General features: G+C 41.8%; 1 long non-coding RNA gene across 2 annotated transcripts in view; it reads left to right on the forward strand.

Annotated features, from left to right (window-relative positions):
* The first annotated feature begins 3,874 nt into the window (after positions 1–3,874).
* LOC101485925 (uncharacterized) overlaps positions 3,875–22,720 on the forward strand; it is a 46,965-nt gene continuing 28,119 nt past the window's right edge. Inside the window, exons 1-2 of one of the 2 annotated variants that reach the window (XR_013098370.1) lie at positions 3,875–3,891; positions 4,344–5,022. This is a non-coding gene — a long non-coding RNA (uncharacterized LOC101485925). Of the gene's footprint in view, positions 4,024–4,343; positions 5,023–22,720 lie in introns of both variants that reach the window. The other variant, XR_191396.3, reaches the window with a different exon arrangement.

The raw sequence follows: 22,720 nt of genomic DNA on the forward strand, positions 1-22,720 counted from the left end.
GCAGACTGTGACAGCACTGAGCAGCTCCTTCAGTGGGAGACTGCGGCACCCACGGTGTGGGACGGAGAGATTTCGCAGGTCTTTCCTCCCCACTGCTGTCAGACTCCATAATAAAGACTTTAACTGATCAAGCACACACATCCATACATATGCAATAATACTAAGTGCAATAATCCTTTCTGTCATCGTTGTATTTTTACTCAGTTGTATATAGTATTTGTATTTGTATTCTATTTTTATCTTATTGTATATTTATTTTATTTTATTCTACTGTATATAGTATTTTATTTTATTCTATTCTGTACAGTTGTGTACTGTATTTATTCTTATCGTATTCTAATTTTTGCCTCATAACTTTTGCACTGTCCACTTCCTGCTGTGACAAAACAAATTTCCCACGTGTGGGACTAATAAAGGTTATCTTATCTTATCTTATAAAAAAATCTGTCAGTCACTGCTCTGATTGGCAACTTGCGTGTAAAAGGCAGAGTTGTTGGGATTTAGCTCAGGGCGCCTGCGGTCAGCGCAATATGTGTACTGTAAATAATTTGGCTGTGTATCTCGTGTGATTGTGTGAGCAGGGAGGGAGAGACGGGCAAGCGAGCTACGCACACACTGGGATCAGGGCTTCCTCTCCTGCGAGTATCAGCAGTCAGAGCGCAAGGTACAATAGGGAGCATTGTTCACCTGGCAGGCCCCTGCTTGCCGACTCCCCCTCCATACCTGAGCACAGAGACAGGTGTATTTCTCCTAGTCACGCATAGCCCTGCCACACTCCCAGCTGCCTACACACTGCTTGCACCAAAATCTACCCCCTGACCCCTCCCCACACACACAGACATTTAGAAAAGCATCCAGAGGAAAAATTTTAAAAAAGGCTTCATATGCTTATTCTCCAACTAGAGGTGTAAACTTACTCATAGTATTTCCCCTATTTGAACAATTTTAGCCTCACCTTCATTTTTTCCTGTTTAAAATTTTAAACTTCATGAGGGCTCTTTGTAGAGTCACCAAGCCAGAACTCATGCTCCTTGAAATGCATGCACAGGTATGCAGCTGCATGCTCCTTGGTGCTTAGTGTGTTCATAATTAGAGCTATAAATGTAGGTTTTTATAGACTAAGATTTGCTCTTTGACATAGAAACCCAATAAACCAAGACACCTGCAATGGTCAAACTATGCTACACGCCAGCAAGGGTGTGTTTCTCCGAATAAATTCCGCCTGTGTCCAGTGAAAGACTGAATGAGTCATATAGGCTACATGTCAGTGGTTCTGTAAGCCTAGTCCAGGCCAAAAGTTCATTTAATTTCTCCTCAAGTGAGAAAACTTGGTTGGGTAAACACTGGAACTCCAGTTACAGTTTGACATCTTAATGCAAGATGAGATGGGAAAGGCTTGAGCGAACTGATTTACTAAAATCTTTACGGTTAGCATCAATCAAATGAGGGGGTTTGAGGGGGATTGTGCCATTGATTACATGGTTTTCTTTGAAAGGCTCTCTCTTCCATAGATCTGACTCCCTAAGGTGCTGGAAGGAATCCAGCTCTATCAGTCTCATAGCACAAGAGGATTAGCTCTTTATCCTGGGTGATTCTATAGAAAAGAGGTACATGCCACATTGTGTCTCATTATGTAAAACTGGTGAAAGCCATTTTTAGTTTCACATGAGAAATTTTCACCCACTTCAGTGAGAAACCTTGCCTTGACCTCTGTTTTGCTACACTTTGCCCATTCCCACAGGCGTGCCAAAAAAAAAAAAACAGACGGAAATCTGCATGTTGGCTGTATGTGAAATTACATGAGCTGCCAACATGGAATCTAACCTCATGTTTCCTGGCTGATGTTTACCCAATTAATTCCCAGGCGGATGTAGAAGTAATAACACTCATGAGAAGTGGGAAAGTGAGAAAATAAAGAACGGAAACCTAAGCAGACTAGCAATTTTGTGGTTACCAGAGAAACAGCATATAGTTATTGGGAAATATGTGTCATTGTGCCATCCACCCTGTTATTTCTGTAAGGTCATTACCATCCTTCCCCCTGTCCCCACCTGTGATCCAGCTTATATCCCTCTATAAGAGCAGAGGTATGGCCTTCAGTAATGTCTCTCTTTCAGTCTCATAGGCTCTTCTCTATATCCTGCTGAAGCTTAGGTACTCAGGGTCACATAAGGAAACATTTGTTCCCAGTCTGGTTGAATAGAGCCTTGTGTTGGAAGTAGTCAAAGAGATACAAGGGGATAGGACATCCAAACAGTCCAACACAAGGGCTCTGCTCTGAAGCCCCTCTCTGTCTGAGCTGGGCCAGTAATGAATGTGCTCTAGTCTTAATCACTCTCAGAGCACACACTGGAGATATGACTGACTCAATTGTCCTCGTCTCTATGTTTTCTACGTTGAAAGCAGAAGGTCATGAGGGTCATCGCTTTCAGTAAATATTAGATTTGTTTCACCCACTCCAGGTGATGGCGGCCTCGCTTGGCTCCTTTGCCAGTAGATTTCCACATATCATAAGTTTTACACTTGCACGACTGTCTGTGGGTGTACACTCAGTCTCGTTTCCTCTGGATTTTTTTTTTAATGCATTCCTCCTTTTTCCTCCCATCTGTGTGAGAAGCATTCAGCATGGGTTTGTGCTCCCTGGATATGATTATCCTTGTCACACCAATGTGGAAAACATTTGTGTGCACATTAGCACATACCTACAGACGCATGCTGGCGTGAGTGGAGACACGGTGTAGGAGGATGCACACAAGTGAGCATAAACACATTTGCAGACTGTTGCACAAACAACCTGGAAATCCCACCCGCGCATGCTTTAAGGGGATACACTGAGAAGCAATGCATTTTCATTTGATTTAATACTGCTGTTCAGCTGGCTGCTGGCTTAACATGAAAGCTGGCACACTGTGTTTACATTCATCACATTGTTTTGGATAAGGGATAAACACCTCTTAATTACCCCATGGCAGATAATTGCCTCAACTAATACTTTAATTCAGTCTTGATTAATGATTAATGAGCTACGAGAAAAATTGTGGAAGAAGCGAGGTCGACACAGTGAACCAGATTAAAAAAGTGCAACCCTCCTTTTCTTTCTTTTTTCCTTTCTTCCTTTTTTTTAAAGGAAAGAAAAAAAAACCCCTTCACACTGCAGCGGTGGCTTAGGAATGTGAGACAGGAATGCTGTTGAGTTACTATAAAGGGGGTTTGATCACTGAAAACAATGTCTTTGTGTTTTCGTCCCCAGCGCTAGTCACGCAATGCTGTGTGCGCAAACCTCCAGCAACTTTTCAACCCCTGCACACAAGAAAGCCATCAAGTACCTGCAATTGACAGAATCGCGTGCAATTCAGGTACTCCTGGACTGGACTGGATCGCAGCCAAAAGAACAAAGTAAAAAGTGGAATGGAACCGTGCCAGGCCCTGTGTGAATAGGAGTAATGTATGAGGAACGAAAGTATAATAAAGACTGATATAACTTCTACGTGAATATACTTTTTTATTTATTCATGGTTTTTCCCCTTTGGTTTAGGTCAGAGTTTATCAGCTTTACTCCCTTAATCCCAGCTTTGTTGTCACTTATATCCTCTCTGCTGTGTTTTAGTCATAAACACTTCATCCGAGTACTTCTTAAATATGATGAAGTAAAAAACACAACAAAATCACAAATAACAGCAAACATGCATGCAAGCTTTGACTCCACAGTCCACAGTAGAACAGAGAAGAAATGTCCAGCTTTACTTAGCTTCAGCTTATTATAACTAAGTGGGCTCTGTTCTGATTTTGATCTGTGCTCCATTCCCGTGAATCCAGGCCTTGTTTTGAAGTTTGAGAGCGTGATCCCGGCAATACAAGCAAGCCTGGAGGTGGTTAGGACATGAAAGTGAGGTAAGAAAGACAAGAGATTCATTCATGGGAAGGTGATTCAAGGCACCGACATCTCTGTATCTCTGCACAGCTACAGATGATCATTATTACTCACACACACTGCTCACACGCAACCTGGAATGAAACTAACAGGTGATGAACGATTGCAACAGAGATTGTAACAGCTGATATCCATGACAGCTTTACTGATATTTATAGAATAATAATACTAATACTACTACTGCTAATAATAATAATGATAATATGATCTAATTTCTAATGCCTGTAACTGTTTTAAAAGTTATTTTAAAACTTTTAAAAGTTTAAAAGTTATTTCACCTTTACTTTGCTTTCATTATTTTAAGGTTAACCTGTGAAATCATTTCATTGCGTTCCGTGTTTTCTTTCTTTCTTTTTTTTGTCTTTAAAAACTGCTTTTAAGGTTTAAACCTGCTGCTGTTTTCCTATTCCAGTTAACTCCACTTACCGTCATGCATTGCGCATCTACGTTTGGTGAAAGCAGCATGTGCTGAGGCGCTCCGCACAAACTATGGCTCAGTGAAGCTGCGGCTCTTGACGAGAGCGCGTCGTGTCAGCAGAGACTCTGGCTGCAGCTGCCGCAGATACCATCATTGCGCTGGACCCTAAGGAGGAATCAGCATCTTCGAAAATAATCGTTCTGATTGCTTTGCTGGATTTGCCTGGGCGTAAATCGTTTAATGCTGGGGCTCTTTGGACGCATTAACGGGATTAATCGCGACATTGACAAACGTGGAGAAGTTATTATTGTTTTGTGTTTTTGTTTAAACGTGATCACGATGATAGCAGCTGATGGATTGAAAACTCCAGCTATGGATCTTTTCGCGTGTTATAAGGAAATGCTGACTTCAGTCTGGGATGAGTTTCTACTCCTGCCACAGATTCAGCTGCTGGACAAGTCTCTTGGGATATTTGGGATACACGCGTGGTCAAGTGCTGACATTTTCATAGATGGTTAATGTTATATGCTGATTTCGGAAATGAAATCTGTATTTGGTGGATTTCTTTTTTTTTTTTTTGCACAGTTGGATATCTTGGATTATGTTTTGGAAGCTGTGCTCCAGTGGATGTCCAGTGATTTGGATAATATGTGCGCATCTCCTGATTCCGCAGGTATGTGGACAACGTCAATATAAAAACCCCAAAGTATGCTTGACCTATGGAGGTTTGTATTTATGTTATACATTCGCGACGTGACAATGCATTCAGCACTGTCTGCTTTGGCCAAAGGTTCTGTTCTTATCTTCTCAACACACCCACATGGGTGCCCATATCTTCTCTACCAAATTATAATTTATACTGAAATTCTTTTGGAAGTGGACTCATTAGGAACATACTTATACATACAAACACAGAAGGTGTGTTTCTGCTCATTGTCAGTTGGGAGCTGCGTATTTTGACAATGGAAGCCTCGCCAAACTCTCATTAAGTTCACCTGTTCAGTAGGTGAGAACTCTTCTTTATTATTCTCTAACATCACTACATATGCATCTGTAAATGTTAAAGAAGAGGGGAAATGGCTCAATTTAATATTTCACATGCATGTGTTGAGCACAGCCATTGGCTATGCACCTGCACTGCCGGGTGTTCACAGCCTAGAGAGCAATGACCTGTTATAAGTTGTTAAAGACCAGGTGCAGCTGAAATAAATCCACAGTGTGGATACAGTATTCATAAAAAGGAGCAGGCCCTCCCACCGCTCATACAGTAACTCCATTCAAGGTGAGAGGAAAGTGCTTTGAGCACTATAACGTTGACCTCAGTGGTAGTGGAACACCTGTCAATCATATCTATCTATCTATCTATCTATCTATCTATCTATCTATCTATCTATCTATCTATCTATCTATATGTATGTATATATATATATATATATATATATATATATATATATATATATATATATATATATGGAATGTAATTGGATTATGTTGAACCTACAGGTCCATGTGATCACCCAACTGATAAACATGCTCAAAATAGCGTGAGATAACCTGCTTTGCAAGTTAGCATGTCCATCTTTTACAAGCCTTGTGTGACTTAACGGCATTGCATTCATAATGGGTGCTGTGTGTGTGTGTGTGTGTGTGTGTGTGTGTGTGTGTCTTCCTTCATTTGCTGAAGCTCCACTATATGTCCGTATACAGCTTAGAGCACCGACTGAGCACCCCTCTGTCCACACACACACACACACACACACACACACACACACACACACACACACACACACACACACACACACACACACACCACCTCTATTAAAAATCTTCTCCAAACAAGACCCCCTTTCTCCACTGAAGAGCGACCCTCTGTCTAATGCCAAGTGACTCTCATGGCCAGCATTGACGGTGGGACACTTGCTTCACAAAAGGAGCTGAAGTGTCAAATAAACTCGGTCAGAGCCCCCGACACACAAGAATTCCTTTATCTGGCACCCTGGGAGGCAGACAAAGACAGACTTTGTGTCAGTGAGCAGGCCTTGACTAAACACTGGGGCTTTTTTCCCCCTTACTCCTCTTCTCACAACTTCTGCCTCTTCTTCCTCCGCCTCCTTTTGTTATTTAAACGGCAAAGCGGGAGCAATATCTGACCCCGGTTGTCCAGCATCTGTCCTGCGCATGGCCAGCATCACCCCTTTTCCTGTTTAAGCCCATCAAAAAATAAAGATGCTTAAATGGAAGCCCACGAGTGATCGGATAGACATCAAAGCAGCCATGACGCTTCAGCAAGTGTATTTCTTTTTCTGATTCTTTTGTTTATGTTTGTCATAGCTAAAAATAGCAGGAATTTGCTTTCTCTCAGTTTTCTGTGCTGTCATATGATATGTTTGTGGTGAACCACAGCAAAGAACCATATACACACACCGGGGCAAGACTTAACAACCCTGTATTTACTCCAATCAACGTTTCAGGAGGACCTTGTCATCACTGGCAATTGAGTTTCAGCTTCAAGTTGATTTGTGTTGTCGGGAATATAATACGCTAATCTAGTTGTTTCTATTTAGTAAGATGCAGCTGATGTTTATTAGACGATTAACACCAGTTTACACTCCCTGAATATAAATGTCACCTAAGCAAATCAGGGAGCGCGTGCACTGTTTCTACACTGCGGTCTGAAGCACATTACATATCTAATTACTAGTGATGGGAAAGGATCTCATGTAGCTCCCCATGCTCCTCACAGATCCTCATGTAGCTGTGACAGCCATGTGCATCAGACCCCTAAGAGTGCTATCACAGGCAGATAGTCCCGAGCACCATGCGGTTAAGGTAAACGGATAGAGTTCATGTGGTCGAGCGTGTTAATGGTGTGTTTATGAGCTTAAGCTGAGTGGTGATTTATCATGTCTAAACTCAAGGCCTACCTCAGCTCCCTGGCCCCCGATTGAGCTCACAGGGTGACAACACGCACTGAGCAGCATGACCTCCTGGTGAACTATGACTCAATGTCATGACTGCTTTTGACCACCGAAGAGAAATGGAAGGCAATAGGAACAGTTGTTATTCATTATTACACAAACGGCCCTCAGGATTATCTCATCCTGTCCTCAGGTTCAAAGCTTAAGACGCAGGAAGACATCCTTACATCATTAGTGTCAGATAAACACTTAATGAGCTCGAGAAATACCAGTCTTAAAAGAAAATGCTCCTGGTATCTTTTTATGTAGAGCACCATTTAAACTTTTGTGTGTGTGTGTGTGTGTGTGTGTTTGAATGGGCCCTAAAGTTTGTCTGAACAGGAGAACTGTCATTTATTAGTAGTGCGGGAACAATGGGGAGCTTGTCTCCGGGGTGGTGGGGGCCGGAGGGGGGGGGGGGGCAGTGGAGCCAGGGGAGGGTGGCCTGAGATTGGGCAGCAGCCTCTGACCAAGAACAAGCCCCTGTCTGATGGAGAGAACTGCTGACCCTTCCTGAGTAAAATGGCACCTTTGTTTCGAGGTGTATGTGTTTGTGTCTATGTGTTTATGTGTGTGTGTGTGTGTGTGTGTGTGTGTGTGTGTGTGTGTGTGTGTGTGTGTGTGTGTGTGTGTGTGTGTGTGTGAAAGGGAGAAGGAGAGAGCTTTTGAAAAGCTGGAGCGCTTTATAAAGTGTTTTTCTTCTCAGGGCTTTTGGCAATTGTGTCTCCATATGTGCTGTCTCGTGTTTAAAATTTTGTGGTAGGAAGGTAGGAAGAGAGCGCAAATTGAACTGACATAGCAGCTAAACGGTCCAACATCATGTCATGTTTTTCTGAACGGTCCTCTCGTCTTGCTCACAGTTTCAAATTCGCAGAATATTCTGAAGTTTAGAAATCACGAAACGTCCTTCAAGAGCAGTCACATCAGAATGTGTACATAGCTTTTGTTAATAACACTGATAACACCCTGATGCTCTGACACCAGATCACCGCCTTAGATTTATTAGCTGTTTTTGGCGTCTTTTAACAGTCTGTGTGGTGCTTTCTTCCTGTAATGATCTCTCATAAGGGAGAGAAGTTGTTTGTTTTAAACATTGGGGCAAAGAAAAATTAAAGGGTGCAGAGAGGAGGTGTAAATGCTGGTGGGTAATGGCAGCAGATTGCTGATTTCCTAAAGGGAAACCACAACTTAGAAGGTGGCTCGTGTGTGTATATTTGCCTCAGGGTGGTGTTATCCTGGTGTGGGAGTTACCAGGAAGTGTGAGGCTGAGAGAGGCATCCAGCCTGTGCTTAGGTGAGAATGAAGAAGGTTGTTTTAGAGGAAGTAGCAAACCTGGGTGGAGGGGTTTTCTGGAGCGATGCCTGGGAGGTATGACACGAAACCTGACTTCTTTGGTTAAAAATTCCCAGTGCACTTTGTGTTTACACCTTTTGAAGTTACATAGCTGTCATATAGCCTGTCACTTGCTGTTATGTGATAAAAAACGGTATGTTTCCTGGAACTGTAATTGTGATCCTACTACCCCGTGGGCTTTTTACCTTTTGTGCATAAGAAAAACCACACTGACCTCTGCAGGAGTATAGAAGATAGAGTGTCAGCCCAAATGTTAAGACCAGAGAGCAAACAGTGAAAATGCTCAGCAGGCCACATTACAGGGGCACCTCTGTCAGCACGGGCAGACAGCTCTCCATTCTCACAGGATGCTCTACGTACCTCAAACTTGTCCCAAAGAGGAACGATGCTAAATAAAGACTCTTACTTTAATAGTAAAACTCAAATACAAACAGCCCGCTCTGATAGTTTGCAGTGTAACAATGATGACACTAGTTTAAAATGCATTTCTTTTAAAACAGACTTGGAGTGAACTTTCAGGTGCATTCTTAACCGTCCTTGTATGGAAAAAAAATCTGATCGAGAGTTAGAAATACTTTAAATTCCTGACATTTCTCCTTCAGTTTTCTTGCTCCTGTTTTGGAAGGAAAATTCCTCCCTTTGTGTTTTGCTCTCATAAATGTCACATTCCACTGAACCTGTGACCACGTTCCTCCTTTACTTTGCTGGGTGTGGGTTGCCATGGCTGTGTTTCAGCGAGTCACACCTACATAAGTAAGACAGAGTGGGTTTCCTTTCTTTTCCAGTTCGGTCTTTCATTCCTCTTTTCTTTTCTTTTGTCTCCAGTCGGGAGGATAAAGGAGACATTTTCAGTGTGAAGAGGAGCGTGAAATTTCCTGTGTGACCTCCCTGGGACACAGCAGAACACCAGGCTCCTCAGACCGCTGTTTATGTGTGTGTTAAGTCATGTGCTCGTGTTGGAGATCCGTGCAATTGTGAAAGCTTTTAGTTCCTTTAAAAGAGATTGAATGTCGTCAACTCGCAGTCGTCTCCACATAAAATGCTTGATTAAGGTTGATTGTTTGATACCTTTGGTTTTCTTGACGCATAGAGGCTCATTGCTGAATTCAAATTTTAGGCCTGATAAGTAGGGGGGCAGATGCTGAGCAGGCCAGTGTGTTGTGCTGTCAAACTATTACTTTGAGCCCTGACAGACAGGGAAGAATTTGCTTGCCAGTGTCACTGAACAGAGTCACAGACTTACAGCACCAAAGTAGTTAAATTGACTGCAAGCTGTCCTCTACTTGGGCTGTCATCAGAAGGCTTCAGTCAAATAAGCAGAGCCATTCATGTTTCCCAGGGGACTGATTTATTTTGTTATCTTACATTGGCTTAAAATGAAATCTGGGCTTCATAGGTGTGATGTTAGTAGTTGTGTAAAATAACACTGAGAGAATTGCTGTGCTGTAGTGCCATCTGTAGTCAAGCTTTCGGATTATCTTGATGCATGCCTTACATTCTGCTGCACTCTTGTGGTTAATGTGTGCAACAACATAATCCTGGTTTTCTGGCCTGCATTTCTTTCTGTGGCCACTTAAAATGTGTGGCGCTAATTTGGAACTTTACTCCTACCTCCGGCAGCCAGCAGAAGTGGAAGGGTTGCATCAGGGATGGCATCCAGTGAAAAATCTATGACACAACGAACATGCAGATCTGTCTGCATCCCTGTGGAAGAAGAAGGTTTATCCCTCGGGAAATTAGTTTTCATTAGGGTTTTTTTTTTAAGCTTTGTGGTGGTTTTCTTAGTGCCTTTTATCCAGCGAATTATGATCACAATATCTTCATTTATTTTGAAGAGAGAAAATCGGGGTTTGAAATCAAAGAGAGATTAAAAATCAATGACAAAATCATCATAATTACTAGTTAAATGTTTTTTTAAGGCATTCAAAACATTTCACACGTCTGTGATTTTTTTTTTTTAATGACTTTCAGGAGTTATGAAAATCTCAACAATGGCATTGTCACCTTAACTGATTAAAACTTCCAGTAATTCTGGCTCTCCAAACTACAGCTGGAGAGATCACCCTTTTTTGTTCAGACAACTTTGGCTTACTATGAGTTAGCATGCTAACAAACAACACTTAGAAATTAAACTTAATAAATATTTTCTAGTGGCTAACAACTTGAGAGTCTTTGATGATATCCTCCTACTCTTCTACCCTCTTTGATCACGCTGTGTGCTGAGGGTTCCAGAGTAGTAGGGGAGTACATGTTGAGCTGCTGCCATCAGATATGACACTGGGGTCCAGGTATTACTCATGCTTTGTGGGCCTTATGATTTGGGTGCCCCCTCGGGCACTTTGTGCTGTTTGTACAGCGTGTGATTAATCACCCACCACCACATATATATTTAAATGTGCAGGCTGCACTGAAAAAAGGGGGCATTTACAGATTGTGCGTTCATCTATAACATGTTCTACTTTTCATACTGTTACCTTGGTCTCCCATTGTAATGTACACTGACTACACTGAATCTATCTAATGTTCATCTGTCGTAGTAGTGTAAAAATCCATCTTTGAAATCTGATCTTCTAATTTACAGTGCTTAACAAATTTATATGACAGTCTGTCATAAAAAAAAGGAAATCTGTTAAAATCTTGTTTGAAACTAAAAGTTTTATTGTTTTTATTAAGCAAATGAGACAAACTTAAATTTGTTAAGCATTGCAAATTTAATTTTATGTCACAAGCTAAATAAAATGTAAATAGAGTCTAAAAAAATGATAAAACATAATAAAATAGTTAAAAGAAAATTAAAAAATATCATTTTGGGGACACATTCGCTTGCTCTCTTGTTTTTCTGTGCCTTGTGACGTCCCCCACACACTTCCTTGACTTCACCACTAGAGGTCACAATTGGATCTTTTCTGTGGGGTTTCTCAAGGCCCCACTTTCTATTTGTGTTTTATTGTATTATTAAGTGTAATTAGATTACATATGTCACCTGTCACAGTAGATAAGCATGTTTCATATACAGTTATTACACCTCGCTGACTCTTCTGCCCTCGGTTTAACTGTAAATCACAGCAGAGCTTTCTTTCCTCTACTACAGCACAGTCATTAGTACAATATGTCCTCTACTGTTAGAGGTTGACTTTTTTTTATCACTAAAAGTGTTTTTAATATTTTTATACTTTTATACTTACAAATGCTTTGAATAGCATTCATTCACATCCTTCACTTTTCAATTTGTTGCAGTATTTGTAGAATGCAGTGCTGGAAGCTTCTGGTCTTGAATCTCCTGGTTGGCTGGGCCTTTCATTGTGGGTTTACGTGTTCTCCCTGTGGCTGTATGGCTTTCTCTTGGTGCTCTGGTTTCCTCACACAGTCCAGTGACTTGCTGGTGATTTTACATTGGCTTTATATATAGATGGAAGAGTTTATGGTGGTCATGTCTCTGCTTTATCCCTGGGATTGACTGAAAACTTTTCCAGGGTGTAACCTGCAGCTTGCTCTGTGACATCTTAGATGGGCTCGAGTCTGCATCCAGCTGACCTAACCTAAGATGGAGAAGGTTTAGGTTTGCTGTTAAGAAACTGAATGCATGGCTAGATTTGCAGTAGGTTTCCATTGCTGGTCCGGGTACATGCGACCACTAGGTGGCAATGTGGTAACATGAAATGTGGCTCTCTGTCTGGAAAATAAAAGCTAGGAAAGCTACTTTGCATGTTGCAGTGAACCTGTGATCTATGGAGTAATGGATATAGATTGGCGTTATTATCTTCTTATTGCCCCTCATTCTAGCTCATCTCCCTTTGAAGATCAAAGTGGCCGTGTGCCTCTGTGTGTACCGACACCGATAAAATCAGAGTGAAGTTCAATAAAGTTCACTTTGTACATCTGTCTCCCATGACCCTTTTCCAGCCCTGCAAGTTGCTGTCAAATTACAGGAAACTCAAATATGCAGCATTTTTGATTACTGCTATCAAGATAATCTGAACGATTTCAACAAAGTTTTAAATACCTGATAATTTGATAAAGTGCTGAAAAAAACAAAAACAGCCTTCAACGCCCACTCTGTCCTTTAGATTTAACAACTACTGAGCAATCAATTCATTCATGTACTTCAGCTCTGCTATAAACTTCAGACATTAACGAACAGAGAATGAATGAAGCGGAGATAAAACTGGTCTACTTCAGTAACAGGTGGGGCAACTTATGACAAAGTGACAGCACAGTCATTAGTACAATGCAAGTAGAGTTTTCATTCCCACGGGTGTCCCATATGCATGTGTCTGCGCAAATTGTGTGTAGGCCAAAGTCATACTTTGGTCTACACATCTTGCAGCTTTTGCATATTTGTAAAGGTGAAGTTTTCCATGTCCTCTTATTGTGTACATCACATTGTTATACGTTGACCAATTTGCTTTAAACAAAACAGGTTTGAAACTATGCAGTTTTTCAGGTTAGATAAACCTGAAAAAGTTTGAGATTAGAGATGGAAAAGAGTGTCATGGGAACAGGTTTTAATCACAGGAGGATTTTTATGTGACCTTTTGGCCCTGTAGTGTCTTTGACGTGTCTCAGAATGTCTCTCAAACAGTCTGTGCATTCATTCTCAATGCAGTATGTGCACATGTGCAATTAGACATTTACTGTTGCATGCATTTGTGTATATGTAAAGTGTGTGCATTTTAAATGCAAAGCTGCAGGTCATGCACAAATGCACTATATCAAGTCATCCATAATCTACGGCCTATCAGATTTCTCTTTTTGAGTATGTCAGTCATGGAACTTGGACCTTTGACACTTTAAAAAAAAAGTTGAACACACACACTGAGATATGCAAAGCCTTCTTAACTTTAGTCATATTTCATGTACTGTAGGTCCTTCTTATCGCCTCATTTCTTTCTCACCAAAGCCTAAATACATTTCCAACCTGCGGGCTTATCAAAGCTGTTGACCATTCATATCTGTTCTTGTTGCATTTTCCATATACTTTCTGTTTATTCTCAGTGAAAGTGCAAACTTGTACTGCCCATATTTTATTTTCAGGTCTTTGTGGAAAGCTCGCTGACAATCGCACCTGAATTAAAACTCATTCATTCTCAGACAGTTGCTGTATACAACATAAGCAAATGATTGCAACACTGCTTTCAGCTGCTTATCTTTCCATCTCTTCTAAGCTCTCCAGAATTACTCATCTCTTCATAATAATCGATCACTGAAATCCTTCAGCAGCTTTTGATAACAGCTACTGCAGGCTAGCAGAGCTCAGAACCTGACCCGGCGTGTTCGAAACTGTCAGGCAGGAATCTTAGGAGCTCACTTGCCTTTACGGTAAAGATCTGTGTTTTTCCCCAAGCTGTTTACTGCAGACAGTTTGTTGAGGCATGGCAGAGCTGCCGAATGAGCAAGTTAGGGTGGAGCTTTGGTAGCGATATGAAGGAGGAAGTCTGTAGTGTATTTTTATGTGCCTGTCTAGTCAATGGCTCAGGTAAACCCCAGTCTACTGTTCAAGTTAATCATTGATGCCGGAGTTCACCATCTTTCTCTACTTTGTAAGAGGCCAAGACTTTAGGAAAACATTTGTTCATTAGCTGCATTTTTTAGATTTCAAACCTCAGAAGGTTGGCTTTTGCATTAACCACATTTTGCAGCTGGGCAGTAAAGAATTACATTTCTCTGTAGCTATTTATTATTGCTCTGTGCCGTGGCTCCTTACAGTTGATTTTAAAAGGGGTGTTAAGAGCAGCAGCTCCTTGACTGGCCTTTTTTGGTGCACATAGCTTCTTTTTTTATTTGTTAAACTTTCCAGCAGGTCACCTCCACACAAGCCCTCCCTGGTATAACACTGGCAATACCTCAGTTTAAAACCAGGGGAAATCCTACCACAGTAAAGTACTACATCTTGCCCATCTGCTAATGCTCTTAATGGCTTCTGTAAAAGCACGTAACACTATTAACAGAGCGAGAGTCTAGTGCCCAACAGGTAGCATAGGTGAACTAGAGGCAGACATGTACATGCACACAAAGACACCAGCCCCTGCATGCAGACACCAGGTTAGCACTGGTGCATGTCTGTTGTGAGCTTGGCATTCAGTGTGGTGTAAGGAGAAAAGTTGGTGTGAGGTTAACACACGTTTGTGTGTGTTCCTTCATTTGCTTACAAAGCCAGTCCTCCTTCACTGTAAACTCTGCCAGCCTAGCTTCTTCCAGACATCTGTCTCTCTCTCTCGCTCGCTCTCCCTGTCACACACACATTCACATGCCTTCCCACCTTCTCAGTAAATCCCCAAGTCTCAACAAGCTGCAACTTGAAATCCAACCCCCGTGCACCACAATGTGTGCATATAAAAACAGGTAATACGCCTTCCAATATAATTACAAATGTGACAATGCTGTGCTCTATTGTATGTAGATAGCGTGCTTTCTTTGTCTCGTAAAGCAAGGGGAGGTCTGTGGAAGTATTGATCGTGGTCACAGCAGACAATCTTAATGGCTTTGAAGACAAGGCAGAGGTCATTCAGGTGAGGCTGGCCCTCTCCCAGAACTCTGGCGCCATGCAAAAGATCAACTTCACTGAGCTCTTGAGGGCTGAGTCGTGTACAACCGGGGAGGAGAGGCAGAGTTTAGATTGTGAAAACATTTTGGAAAGTTTGAGTAAGGTGGCCAGGGACCTAGCGGCTACAAATGGCAAGCTTGGCTTCTGCCAGTTGCCAGCTTATCGCTTTTAATGATGTTAGAGAGCGATGGTCAGTCCCCCTGTCTCCTGGGTTTCTGTGTCCTTCATGCCTGCCAAGGCAATAAGAATGGCAGCAGTACACCAATAAAGCTCCACATGGTACTGATTGAGAAGTATTAAAGCTCACATTTCCTAAATCTTTATGATCAAAGAAATTCAGATATGTCCAGCACATTTGGTCATTTTTAAGTTGAAAATGGTTGCTTACTTCAAATGCTTTTGTGTAAACTTCTTTAATCATCAGATTTCCGAGAGATTTATGAAAATAATCAAGATTCATGCTAGGACTTTTTTCATTTTCATTGCATTTATTTCATTTCTTTTAGTAAAGCTTTTCGTTTCGGGCACCGCAGGTCAGATTGGTTTGCCTGTAATTTCCAACCTGCCTCCGTTCCTCCCCTGTCCTCTTCTCTTTGGCTGACCTGTTTTGGAGGGAGCTCCAGGGGTAGCATTCATTTAGGAGTCAGATATAAACAGGCATTAAAAAGCAGCGTGGTCTTAATTAGCTGAAGCTGCTCATATGTTTGGTGTGATTGTGTAATGTTTATATTTCAGTGAGTGCATGCTGTGTCAGGCCACAGTGCTAATCACCTATCCTTAGTTTTATTGCCCCGTGCGATGTTGTAACGATGCCGAAGCGAGACAAGCGAAGAACCCTCACACGGAGACAGAAGATCGATGGACGAATAGTGATTTTAATGACTTATAGCAACGAAAATCAGCTGCTGTTGTAGCATCAATGTACGTCATCTTGCTTTGTAGCAGCATCATGATTACGCGATCTCAAAATGTCTTCCATAAGGGTAGGTCCAGTGCGATTATGCAAGTTGGTTTTAAGCATAGATAGGTCGTGTGTGTGTGACAAAACAGCACCAAAAATGCATGAAATAGATTTCTTTGTGCAGCACTGTGTTCTAGTGGAACTCAAGTAGAAGTCTGTGAGAGCAAATGGTACCTTTCTGTGTGGGAGGACCAATCCTCTCCTCATCAACACTTCCTTAGCCTAAACAAAGTTCCAAAACATCATAACTGTCTTGTTTTCTAGAGAAGTATCTGCCCCTTTTGGTGTACAGTGAAGCAATGACATTTGGCTGGGTCATAAAGGAACTACAAGAGCCATAAAACACCTTACGATGTCTGGCTTTCTGTAGCCAGGTTATTAAGCTGTAAAACCCTATTGTAAAAATCGAGATTGAACCGATTTATTTAAGGAGAGCGCTGCAAAGATGAAAAGGGCCTTACTCAGCCATACTTTCATAGATGTACAGTGGGCTTGGTTTGTGCCGGTAAGCACACAGGAAAATTCTTTGAATTCCCCGGCCTCACACCCTCGCTCTACTTTTGCCGCCCGACAGCCAATACCGCTGGCTACATGTGCTTGTTTGCGGCACATTTGACGTCACGGAGGGTGTAATTAGCTCCTCGGGTTAAAAAGATATTTTGCTTTATAGTTTGTACATTGGACTGAATCTGTAGATAAGAGAAGCGGCATATGGGAATATGCACTTTTAACCTTGTAAACACTTGCACATAGACACATGAATATTCAGCTCCTGTGTAGGTGGGCCATATCACACCATCTGACCATACTGGAAGACGTCCACAAGTCTGAGCACACCGCCTCCCTGCTCTTTTCCTTTGTCCCTCATCTCGTCGATCTATCTTTCTATATTTGTGTCCCAGACCCAGACATGTCCATAAATAAACGGGGTCTCCCTCTCCTCAACCAGACCCAAGCCATGTTTATGTTCGGGCCAGTGTTGGGGGGGACCATCTGGACCACTGGGAGTGTATCACCACCTTTCTCTGAGCTCAGGTGGAATCAAGATGTGCCGCCAGCATAACAGACTAACACAGGCTAAAGACATAGTTGGGCTTTTGAGATGTAACTTTAAAGTTTTCCTCGAGTACTCCCTCCCACTTTTAGTATTTTACGATCATCATCCTACAGTGAATTAACTCATCTGTTAAATACTTTTTCATCAATTATATGAGGACACAGTTTTAATTTCAGAAATAGGCTATTTCCTCCCATTCCTCCTCTACTCTTATGCAAACTTCTTAGAAAAGTCAGGATGATTTTTAAATATTTTTTTCAAATTTCTCTCACAACAGACAGTTGATGAGTTTTTTTTGGTTTATTTGGTTTATTTACATTAGCTGGATGTGGTCTCCTGGTCTTCATTTCATTTGCTCCGGGAGCCAGGCTATTAAAACTAATGAACACTTATTGCCCTGAGTTGGATCCTGAGCGACTTGCTAAACATCCCTTCTGTAGCTGTTTGTTTTACTTGTACCTGATTATTCAAACAGAGCAGTAAAACATGTGCCCGAGCCTTTGCCTCTGGTCTTTACAGGTACTCTCTTAAATAGCCTGATCCACAAAATGTGATTGGATAGCCAGGGTTTTTGTTTGAGTAAACATGGGTGGGCTTCACTTTTCTTCACTAATCATCTTGGAAAGAATCCCAGTGTTTTTAATGCATGCACTATGGTGTCCTGTGTTTTCAGGTATCTGCGTGTAAAATTGCTTTTTTTTCTTCTCTGTTAAAAAGCAGAACTGTTTAATGCAGAACATTTTGTAGTTTTATTAACTTTTTATGGTCCTTGTCTTGTTGGAGGGAATGACAGATTTTCTTGGTATGCACTAATCAAGACATCTGCTTTGCAAATGTTGGGGGACATGGAGCCTGTTCTTCAGAGCTTAGCTGAAGCACAGTTTGATGTATTATGATGTTTAATAGTGCTACTTTCAGTTTGTTCAAAAGTAGCATACGGCATTTGTCTTCTTTGTAATATTCTGATAATTTGTTTCAACAGCTTTATTTATTTTTTGGTTTACAGCGCTTGAAAACACTCAACACCTTTTACCTTTAGCTGGTTTCAGCTTTTCATGCTTGATTGCTTTAGAATTGTTTGCTGATCGCCAGGTGTCACACTGAAGTTTCTTGCACTAACCGACAGATGCTCTAGAAAAGTGTGCGTATATGTGTGCCTATGCCCATGTGCTCATGTGTATTTGTGTACACAACAGTTTGAATGTGTCACTGCCAATCATTAGTGGAAGTAGAGAGAGAGAGGGGGACTTGGTGACTGACACATGAAAGTGTGTATTTTTTTTCTCTTCGCCGTGACCTTTGTGCTGCATAAATCAGCCGGAGCAGCTCGGGTAATGTTAAGGGGAGGAAAGGCGTGTTCTTCTGACTCTTCTCCTGACATTTGTGGTTTTTAATATGATATGTGCATACAGAAAGTGTGCTCAAATAAACAGCGTGTAAAGTTTCCCGTGTCTGTACCAATCTGTCAAAAAGAGATGGGGCTTGACTTTCACCCCCCTCCCCAAATCGCCCTCACCCGACCCCTCCCACTACTCTTACAGCCCTTGTCATCCCCCAGGTGGAATTTCCCTGGAGTCAGCACAGGCTATTTCTACTTGTTTTAACCTAATTAAATAATCCGAGAAGGCATGCCGCTTAACAGCTTCGTTTTTTTTTTCAAATACAAGATCAAAGGAATGTGCATAAAATGACAAAAAAGAGAGCGTATAGATGTAGATGAAAAGCATAGGAGAGGCAGAGATGGACACACACACTTTTCTAACTTTTTGTTACTCACATTACCCTTAATGATGAAGCATACATTAGCATTTTATGCAGAAACCTTATATGGTGAAATTACAAGGTAGGGCTGCATAAACTGCTACATCTAGGCCAAGGCAATAGTTCTGATGTTCTTGTATTAGATTTCACTTAACATGCTCTCATTGTAAAATCTGTAATTAAATATAGAACACAAGGCGCCACACCTATAAATCTAGCACAATTATAAAAGCCTGTTTTGGCTTGATGCTCGGACTCCACCTACGTCAGCAGTGTGGGTGGCACTTGGCTACTTTGTGTGTGTGTGTGCTCACAGGTTATGTACTATATCAGTCCCTGTTGTACTTAGTCATTCTACAGATTTGCTCTAAAGAGTTTGGAGATCTCACAACAGCACGAAACCACCTTTTACAACTCTACTTTCCTTGTTTGTGCTGAAGATCATGAACCACGCTGGCACCTCGGCAAACAATGGAAAGAACAGATTAAAACATTACAGCATAATGTGACGGCAAAATGTTTAGTGCAAGAATGGGCCCTGCAGCTGTGTAAAATGACATAAAGAAACAGAAAGTGGGGCCAAGCATTGTGGGAGAACATCGGAGACAGGCTTTTGGAAAGACCTTTGGGTCCTCGGAGTGTCTTAACTGTAGCTGCTGGTGGAGGAAATACTGAATCCTCACTGCAGGGGCCTTCCTCTGTTCTTTCCTGGAGAGAAGGTGCCCCCAAAGTGCCTGATAGCGCAGGTTTTTCTTGGATGCCTAACAAAGTCTCTTCACACATCTAAAGATGTATTTTTATCAGAGCACAGATGACAGGGGTAATCCTTTGGTGTGTTGCCACCCCCAACTGTCCGTCTACTTCCTCTTTTTGTTTTGCTTTCACTCTCTTCTTTACCCCCTCTTATCAGCTAATCCCTCCTTGGATAGAACGGTCAATTAAGGGACTTAGTTGATAGAAAACAAGACCATTTTGGATGCATGGAATGTGTGAAAATGTAGTGAAAAGAAGGGTTGTGACTGGTCCTCCAACCAAAGAAAAGAGGGAAATTGAGCTTTTTGCCAGGGTTCATTTACTAAAGCATAGTCTTTGTTGCCTCTGAGAGCTAAGAAACAAACTTCTGAATAGTGGAACAAAAACGGAGTCGAGAAATCTCACATCCTAAGCTCGTTTTGTTACACAAGTGGGTTAGATCGGGAATTTCAGACGTCATTATCAGGCACTTTTATAACTGTAGCATTACATTGACCTTAGCATTCCTGACCTTTGATGCAGAAAAAAAAAATAGAAAAATTGCCCGGCAATGTCTTTCAAAGCAAAAGCACATGTACACGCATGGTTTCTGATCTGCTTACTAAGATTAGACATAAATGACCGGGATTATGACGCTGTAGAATATTATGGTTTAATACGGTTTTAGAGCTCAGGGCCATCTACTTTTGTCTAATTCAGGAAAACATATTGCACAAGACTGGTTTGATTAGTAGAAGCCGTGAGTTCCCATAAACTTTAAGCTACAACTGCTAACCTTAAGAATGAGATATACCTGTAATTAAAAAACTCTAAAACATTTTTTTAGAGTTACTCGTGTTCTAAACTGACAACTAGCAAACCTTTTTTCTTATTATCCCACACTTATCCCACACTTTTTAGCCGTGCAAACATATCTAATGCGCCCTCTTTTTTTCAGCGAATAGCATCCCATTACAGCTGTGAAGTTTGAGATGCAGCTGGGGGTGAAAGAAATGTTTTCTGTGTACAAAACATAAACGAGATGTGCTTTTAGCACAGACTCTGTGCTGTGCTGCTTGGGGTGGAGAGAAGAGGTGAAGGAGAGGGAAGGGTGGGGGTAATTGGCACATTAAGGAAAAGGAATTCAAAATAAATTTAATCTCCCAATCCCTTTCACCCCCCCGAGAGGTTTACAGTGAGCATGCTCTGTCTTGTTGTGAGACACAAGGAGAGCACAGAGCACAGAGAGAGTGAACCAGAGATGAGGAACGTAGAGAATGAGGTTCTGATCGAAGTAATAAGCTGGCTTCCAGTCAGAAGAGGCAACTTTGAATAAAAATGTCTGAGTTGGTTGTGCCATTTTTATGTACGTGTGTGTGAAGTTGGACTTAGCATCTGGCCAAAGATTTGCATTTGTTCTTCTACGCCATTTCTCGCACCACCTCACACAGTTGACTACTACCATCAAGCCTACACACTACACAAGCCCACTGCAGTATCTGGCAACATGTCAAGAGCGGTACAAGTTTTGGTATGTAGTTCTTAGGTTGGGAGATTCTGAAATCACAAATAGAGAGAATTAACACTTTTTAAGCACAAATTTTCCCTTTTGATAACTTCTTTTTTTCTTTAAAAAAAAAAAAAACTTCTGGTGAAATGCCCAAAGCGAGGCTGTGTCAGCTTGTGAAGTGCAGAAGCCACGTTAGAAGGCCTGCTGGATTTTATTGTGTGTGGTTTGGGCTCTTACAAGGACATATGGTGTGGCATATTTTTTTATAATGTAATCATTCCTCCTCCTGCAACAACACTATTAAAACTGTCTGCATGCTGAGGCAAGAATTCAGTCAAGGACCCTGCTGACCCAGACACAGCAGAGTATAAACAATGCTGCTAAGGCTTTAGCAGCACACATGAAAGCACACACATTACCACACACATCATACATCGTCAGTACCCAAAAGCTGTTTATTTCTGCAAAATGTGCAGCGGTTCACTGCAGCTGTTTTTTTTTCTGATTTTTAAAATCTTTACTTCAGATTTGGGTCAATGCTGCATACATACAAACTCCTCGCTCCAGTGGTTTTTATTAGTGCTCTGTGTTTATTTTACTCAAATGCAACCCGTGATTTGCGGAGGTTAGTCATCTTCCGCTGCCGAGGAGGGACCGAGAGGTCACCTGGAGTTCTTTCATTCAGAAGCTGTTTGAGTGACACTGATCTGGCTTTCAGGTAGTAAAGTTAGTTGACACGGTTGCACAAGCCTATCATTATGCCTTCTCTCCATTTTGTCAGTATATAGCCCTTTTGTCACACTCACGGTAATTTCTACGTGTCACATGTAGTTCAGAAAATAATAATACTAATAAAAAAAAAAAGCCAACCAAAAAAAGTATATGTATATACAGTATATATCGCGGCTACTCTGTTTAACTTGATGCATTTTAATTTGTTTGAAAGCTACTTCCTGTATAAATGACACAGCTAACAGGCTCCTGTGTGTCACAGGAGACTTGGCGGCATGATTGAATGGGATTGTCTTTGCTCTGTTCCGCCATCTCGTTAGGGGAAATACACCAGCCCAGATTTCAGGGTGCTGACAGCCTGATTTGGTGTGATGGGTTGCCCTGCGCATGAACATGCCATCCCCTCGGCTGCTGCGTGAACACTGTGCTCTGTGTTGATGGTGATGGCAGGCGCGCAGATCATCTTTCCAGCAGAAGCAGGAAGTGAGAATTGGAGGGTTCCTGCTACCAGGCCCCTTCTTTCCTCCCGGTACTACACCAGACCAAACTGAAACCATGTGTGTTCTCACCCCGTGGACCTCCGCATACAGCCAGCCTGGCTGCCCGGCTGGCAAGTGATGTGGTCTTTCTAACAACATGTGATCTCAGGAAGCATTCAGCCCCTCCCCCTTCCACTATTGTTATTTGAATCCCGTCTCTGTTTAGCTCCACTGGGGTCTCTTGGGGAAAGTGGTAAGTGATTCCTCCCTGTGTCCAGACTCCAA

Source organism: Maylandia zebra, linkage group LG4 (assembly GCF_041146795.1).
Source record: "Maylandia zebra isolate NMK-2024a linkage group LG4, Mzebra_GT3a, whole genome shotgun sequence".
In the NCBI taxonomy this organism is placed as follows: Eukaryota; Metazoa; Chordata; class Actinopteri; order Cichliformes; family Cichlidae; genus Maylandia; species Maylandia zebra.